Here is a 7,507-nt window from a genome sequence, read left to right as displayed (position 1 = left end):
TCTACTTGTTTTGTTTTTTGTTATCTGCCTCCCTTCCTTCTAGACTGTGAGCCCAGTGTTGGGTAGGGATTGTCTCTATTGCCAGATTGTACTTTCCAAGTGTTTAGTACAGTGCTCTGTACACAGGAAGCATTCAATGTGACTGAATAAGCGCCTAAATACCATAATTAAAGAAATACCACCAATAGCAAGAGATAGAACCACCATCTTGGCACTGGCAAGGAAACTTTTCCAATTGCCTGGGAAAGGGGAGGGCGAACTACAGCTCCTAGTCATGTGTAGCTGGACCTGTGACTAGATCCTTCCCCTAGGCCTTAAGTCCTTTTAAGACACAGAAAGCCAGATACCTACCTTGCATCAACTAATCCAACTCCAATCTCCTGGGCAGCAGTCAAGGAGGACACCATCCTTCTTCCAAAAACCGGCAACACGAGCGGCAAATCAAGAGAAAAGGGAAAGGCAGAGAGAGGTTGTTGTCTTCTAAGAGAGGACAGAACTAAAGCCTACTCACCTCCAAAGGAAGAAGAGATTGTTAGTCAGGGGATTGCTAATAAGGGCTCCTTTTCTCTCACCTGAAAACATTTCCTATAAATGAAAAGCCAAATGGAAGAGGAAAATAAATCAGCTAAGCTACAGATGTGTGATATGTGAAAATGAAAACACACTGTCTATTTGACAATGGGTGACTATCATAGGCTAATTGATAATATCTGTATAGGTGGTTGTGATTTATATCCAAATTGTCCTTGTTTTTGAGGGCATTTTGAGTTCCAAGTGGGGAAATAGACTAAGGCACACCTGCGCCTCATGGAAATCTGTGGAGTTGAAACTGCCCTTCAGATTAGGGCAGAAGTGGGCTAATTAGCTTGATGAGATACCCTTGCCTTTGGGAATGAGGAAAAGCAGTGCGGCTCGGTGGAAAGAAGACAGACCTAGATTCTAATGCGGACTCTTCCACTTGCCAGCTGTGTGACCTGGGGTAAGTCACTTGGCTTCTTTACTGGATTTTTCTTCTTCCTAACCTGTAAAATGGGAATTAAATACCCTCACTGTTTTCCCTCATTGTTCTCTTTTTCCCTTAGACTGTGAGCCATGTGTAGGACCGAGACTGTGTGTCTGATCTGATTTTATCATATCTAACACAGTGCTTGGAATAAAGTAAACACTTCATAGTAATAATAACGGTGGTTTTTGTTAAGTGCCTACTCTGTGCCAGGCACTGTACTAAGCTCTGGGCTGGAAACAAGCAAATTGAGTTGGACACAGACAGTCCTTGTCCTACACTGGGGCTCACAGTCTTAATCCCCATTTTACAGATGAGGAAACTGAGGTGCAGAGAAGTGAAGTGACTGAGGGTGAGTCAGTTATCAAGACTCCCTCCTGCCATTTGAAAAGCAGACTAGGATCTTCTCTTAGGATCTTCAGGATAGTAACTGTAATCTTTGTTAAGGGCGTAGTCTGTGCCAAGCACTGTCCTAAGTAGTGAAGTAGATATAAGATAATCAATTGAATGCAGCCCCTGTCCGACATGGTGCTTGGAGAATAAGAGGGAATGAGTATTTAAGACCCATTTTTTAAGATGAGGAAACTGAGGCACAGGGAAGCTAAATCACTTTCCCTGGGTCATACAGGAGGCAAATGGCAGAGCAGCAATTAGAACCCAGATCCCTTTATTTCCAGGTTCGTGTTTGCTCTGCCGGTCCATGTACTCCATAGATCTTCAGCTGTGTCACAGGTGACATTTATTCATTCAATCATTCTTATTGAGGACTTACTCTGTGAAGAGCACTGTACTAAGCGCTTGGAAAGTACAGTACGGGCAACAAAGAGAGACAGTAATTAGAGATTTATAGAGAAACAGCATGGACTAGTAAATAGAGCATAGGCCTGTGAGTCAGAATGACCTGGGTTCTAGTCCTGACTCCTCTGCTTGTCTGCTGTGTGACCTTGGACAAGCCACTTCACTTCTCTAGGCCTCAGTTCCCTCATCTGTAACATGGGCATTAAGACTGGGAGCCCAAGTGGGACAGAGACTGTGTCCAAACTGATTAACTTGTTTCTATTCCAATGCCGAGAACAGTGTAGTAAGACCTTAACAAATACCATTAAAAAAAACAAAACCTGCAGAAAAGTACTTGCAAAGAATCCCTCCCTAATGGCATCCATTCATTCATTCATTCAATCATATTTACTGAGGACTTACTTTGAGCAGAGCACTGTACTGAGTGCTTGGAAGAGAACAGTACAACAGTGCTTTGCACATAGTAGCGTGACTCACTGGAAAGAGCACGGGCTTTGGAGTCAGAGGTCATGGGTTCGAACCCCGGCTCTACCACTTGTCAGCTGTGTGACTTTGGGCAAGTCACTTAACTTCTCGGTGCCTCAGTTCCCTCATCTGTAAAATGGGGATTAAGACTGTGAGCCCCACGTGGGACAACCCGATTCCCCTGTGTCTACCCCAGCGCTTAGAACAGTGCTCGGCACATAGTAAGCGCTTAACAAATACCAACATTATTATTATTATAGTAAGCACTCAATAAATCCGATTGAATGAATGAATGAATGAACAATAAATGGATTCATTTTTTCTTGATGGTATTGATGTCTGACTACTTGTTTTTGTTGACTGTCTCCCCCATTTAGACTGTGAGCCCCTTGTTGGACAGGTATTGTCTCTGATGTCTAATTGTATATTCCAAGCGTTTAGTACTGTGCTCTGCACGCAGTAAGTGCTTAATAAATACGATTGAATGAATGCCCTGCCCACCATGAGCTTACAGGCCAGAGGGTAATATCAGTTACAGGGATCGCAGCGCCCCTGACCCTCAGATCGACTGTTTAGCCCCAGGTTAGCCTGCCATGATCAATCAGTCAATCAGTCAATGGTATTGGCATTTTGTTTTTGTTTTTCATTTTTTTATGATATCTCAAGTGCTTACTACGTTAAAGCACTGTTCTAAGCGCTGGGAGAGATACAAGTTAATCAGGTCAGATTAACTCAAAGTAGGAGGGGGAACAGTTATTGCATCCCCATTTTACAGTAGGGGAAACTAAGGCACAGAGAAGTTAAGGGATTTGCCCAAGTTCAGACAGCAGGCAGGTGGCAGAGGGGGGATTAGAAGCCAGATCCTCTGACTTGCTCTTTCCATTAGGCCATGCTGCTTCTAGGTCCCTCTCTAGACTGAGCGCGAGGTGATGTGGTTGGCAACTCTGCTTTATTGCACTCTCCCAAGCACTTAGTACAGAGCCCTGAACATAATCTCTAGATTGTAAGCTCGTTGTGGGCAGGAAATGTGTCTGTTTATATTGTACTCTTCCAAGTCCCCTCCCAGGGTCGCTCCTGAAGAGTTTCCAGTTCTCTACCAGTCTCGGCTACGGGAGGGAGAGTCAAGCAGAGGCCTGTCCAGTCCATTCCTAGTTTGGCTAGTGGCTAGCGAGGGGAAGGCCATCGGCTACAAGTCAAAACTCCCCCGTGCCGGGCAGCAGCGGCACGGGAAGGAGCCGAAGGCAGAGACTCGAGTTTACTGCGCGGAAGGAGGCGATGGTCAACCGCTTACGGATTTTGACCAAGAAAACTCTCCGGATCCACAACCAGAATGACGGCAGATGGAGGTGGAACCTTCTGGGAGAGATGTATCCCTGGAGTCATTGTGGGTCGGAGACGACCCAACGGCGTAAAACAGGACTCTTCCAAATGCTTAGTTCAGTGTTCTGCTCTGACACTTAAGTTTAATACACTTATTTAAGTGCTCAATAAATATGACTGACTAGTAACTGCTCAGGAAATACCACTGATTGATTACCGTGAATAGAACGTTGTATTAAGTGCTTAGTAAAGTTAATAACAATGGCATCTGTTAAGTGCTTATTATGTGCCAAGCACTGTTCTAAGCATTGGGGGAGTACAAGGTAATCGGGGTGTCCCACGTGGGGCTCACAGTCTTAATCCCCATTTTACAGATGAGGTAAATGAGGCACAGAGAAGTTAATTGACTTGCCTAAGGTCATACAGCTGATGAGTGGCGGAGGCAGGATTACAACCCATGACCTCTGACTGCCAAGCCCATGCTCTTTCCACTGAGCCATGTTGCTTCTTAGTAGATACAACTCCCGGGAGCCAAAATTAGAACCCATGCCTTTCTGACTCCCGGGCCTGGGAGTCAGAAAGGCATGGGTTCTAATCCCGACTCTGCCGCTTGTCTGCTGGGTGACCTTGGGCAAATCACTTTACTTCTCTGTGTCTCGGTTCCCTCATCTGCAAAAATGGGAATTGAAACTATGAATCCCAAGTGGGACAGGGACTGTGTCCAACCTGATTCGGGTGTATCCACCCCAAGGCTTAGTACAGTGCCTGGCACATAGCATTTAACAAAATACCACAATTATAATTATTACTGTAGACTGGGATCTCACTGTGAGCAGGGAATATGTCTGTTTGCTGTTATATTGTGCTTTCCCAAGTGCTTAGTAGAGTGCTTTGCACACAGTAAGTACTCAATAAATGTGATTGAATGAATGATAATAATAATAATAATAATGTTGGTATTTGTTAAGCGCTTACTATGTGCAGAGCACTGTTCTAAGCGCTGGGGTAGACATAGGGGAATCAGGTTGTCCCACGTGGGGCTCACAGTCTTAATCCCCATTTTACAGATGAGGTAACTGAGGCACAGAGAATAATCCCTACCCTCAAGAAATTTACAGTATACAGGGGGAGATGAAAATTACAGCACACTATGGTTAGGGGAAATAGTAGAGTATAAGGATATGAACTGGAGTGTATATTAAAATGCTTGCATCACAAAACCTAGGCTTTCTGTAATCATTTCCAGGAGAAAGGACTTAGATCTCATCTAAGTGTAACCGGGTTGCCGGTGTGAACCTATGAACCCGGCTTTGGGTGGTTTCGTGTCTAAAGGGAGAAGAAGGAAGAAATGGCCGAAATGTTACGCCAGCCAGTCTAGGAAACAATAACCTATGATTAAATGCAGATGTTAAGCCAAAAACGTCTGTTAATGCAAACATTCCCTAGTCAATGAATACCATAAAGAGGTAAAGAGTCAAGTGTAGAGAAGTATAGCAGATACTCTTTAGGTTTGGGTCATCTGATGGACACAGTTCTCTCTTCAAAATGAATACCTCAGAATGACTTGAGCTCTCCAGCTTCTGTACAACTGTTTATACGAAGGAATGGGCCATTAACCTCACCAGAGAAGCGGCGTGGCCTAGGGGATAGAGAACAGGCCTGAGGGTCAGAAGGACCTGAGTTCTAATTCCAGCTCCATCACCTATCTGCTGTGTGACCTCGGGCAGTCGCTTAACTTCTCTGAGCCTCAGTTCCCTCACCTGGAAAATGGGGTTTAAGCCCCATGTGGGACATGGACTGTATCCAACCTGATTTTCTTGTATCTACCCAGCCGGTGAGAACAATGCCTAGCACAAAGTGGTTAATACTAATGACGGTATTTGTTAAGCGCTTACTATGTGCCAAGCACTTTTCTAAATGTATTTTGTTAATGAGATGTACATCACCTTGATTCTATTTATTCGCTATTGCTTTAATGAGATGTTCATCCCCTCGATTCTATTTATGGCCATTGTTCTTGTCTGTCCGTCTCCCCCGATTAGACTGTAAGCCTGTCAAAGGGCAGGGACTGTCTCTGTTACTCATTTGTACATTCCAAGCGCTTAGTACAGTGTTCTGCACAGAGTAAGCGCTCAATAAATACTATTGAATGAATGAATGAATGAATACAAGGTCATCAGGTTCTCCCATGTAGGGCTCACAAGCTTCATCCCCATTTTACAGGTGAGGCAAATGAGGCACAGTGAAGTGAAGTGACTTGCCCAAAGTCACACAGCTGACAAGCAGCAGAGGCAGGATTAGAACCCACGACCTCTGACTCCCAAGCCCAGGCTCTTTCCACTAAGCCGCCTAGTAGAAGGGAAGGCCAGCAGCAGATTAATAGTAAAACAGAACAGATGTCATCAACAGTAGGTCTAGGGAGATCTTAGAAAGTAATTAAATGGAAGCATATATCAATCAATTGTATTTACTGAGTGATTTCTTTGTGCAGAACACTGTAGTAAGCGCTTGGGAGAGTAGAATACCACAGAGTTGGTAGACATGTTCCTTGCTCACAACAATCTTACCATCTAGAGGGGGAGGCAAACATTAACATAAATAAATATTTTAGGTTATAATTTATAGATAGGTACACGAGTACTGTGGGGCTGAGGGTGGGAATGCTCCAAGGTCACAAAATGAAGTGTACAGTCTAATGTGGAAGCCGTTATATGGTAAACTACTAGGGAAGCAGACTGGCCTAGTGGATAGAGCATGGGTCTGGGAGACCGAAGGACCTGGGTTCTAATCCTGATGTGCCACTTGTCTTTTGTGTTACCTTGGACAAGTCACTTCACTTCTCTGGTCCTCAGTTTCCTCATCTGTGAAATGGGGATTAAAACTGTGAGCAATAGGGATCGTGTCTAACCCAATTAGCTTGTATCCACTGCAGTGCTTAGAACAGTGCCTGGCACATAGAAATCGCTTAACAAATACCACAATTATTATTATTATCCCTTGAGAGTGGAAACCATGTCTATTACTTCTGTCAACTTTCTCAAGAGCTTCTAAAGAGAAGCAGCGTGGTTCAGTGAAAAGAGCCCGGGCCTGGGAGTCCGAGGTTGTGCATTCTAATCCCTGCTCTGCTGCTTACCAGCTGTGTGACTATGGGCAAGTCACTTTAACTTCTCTGTGCCTCAGTTACCTCATCTGTAAAATGGGGATTAAATCTGTGAGCCCCACGTGGGACAACGTGATCATCTTGTATCCCCCAGCGCTTAGAACAGTGTTTTGCAAATAGTAAGCACTTAACAAATACCGCTATTTTATTTATTTTTTTAAGTGTTCAGCCACCTCCCCTAGCCTAAAAAAAAGAAACCCAAAAAAACTTCTTTAGAAGCCATCGCACCCTTTACCTGTCACATCATTCCATCTCTCGGAGGATCTGGGTTCAAATCCCAAATCCGCCATTTACATCTCCAAAGAAACTGAAAGAACGTATGCATCTGTTACTTTCACTTCTCCTCCTCCCCTTCCCTTCCTGATCCTCTTCAATCTGGTTTCCATTTTCTTCCTATCACTGAGTTCATTCTGTTCCAGGCCACGACCAATGACCTCCTTCTTCGCCAGATCTAAAGGACTCTCTCCTAATTCTCCAGAATCTCTTCCCTGCCTTTGACCCCTCTTTCTTGGAAACCCAAACTATCCTTGGAAATACTGACACTGTCTCTATTCGCCCTTCGCTTCCCTCTCTGGCAGATCATTCGATCGTATTTACTGAGCGCTTACTGTGTGCAGAGTCAAGTGCAGAGTACACACTTGAGAGAGTACGACGCAACAATAAACACTGTCGTTCCCTGCACGCAACGAGCTTACAGTCTAGAGCGGGAGAGACAGACATCAGTACAAATAGATAAAATGACATACGGACGTAAATGGTGT

The sequence above is a fragment of the Ornithorhynchus anatinus genome, chromosome 1 (genome assembly GCF_004115215.2).
Source record: "Ornithorhynchus anatinus isolate Pmale09 chromosome 1, mOrnAna1.pri.v4, whole genome shotgun sequence".
NCBI lineage: Eukaryota > Metazoa > Chordata > Mammalia > Monotremata > Ornithorhynchidae > Ornithorhynchus > Ornithorhynchus anatinus.
This window is presented reverse-complemented; position numbering follows the sequence as displayed.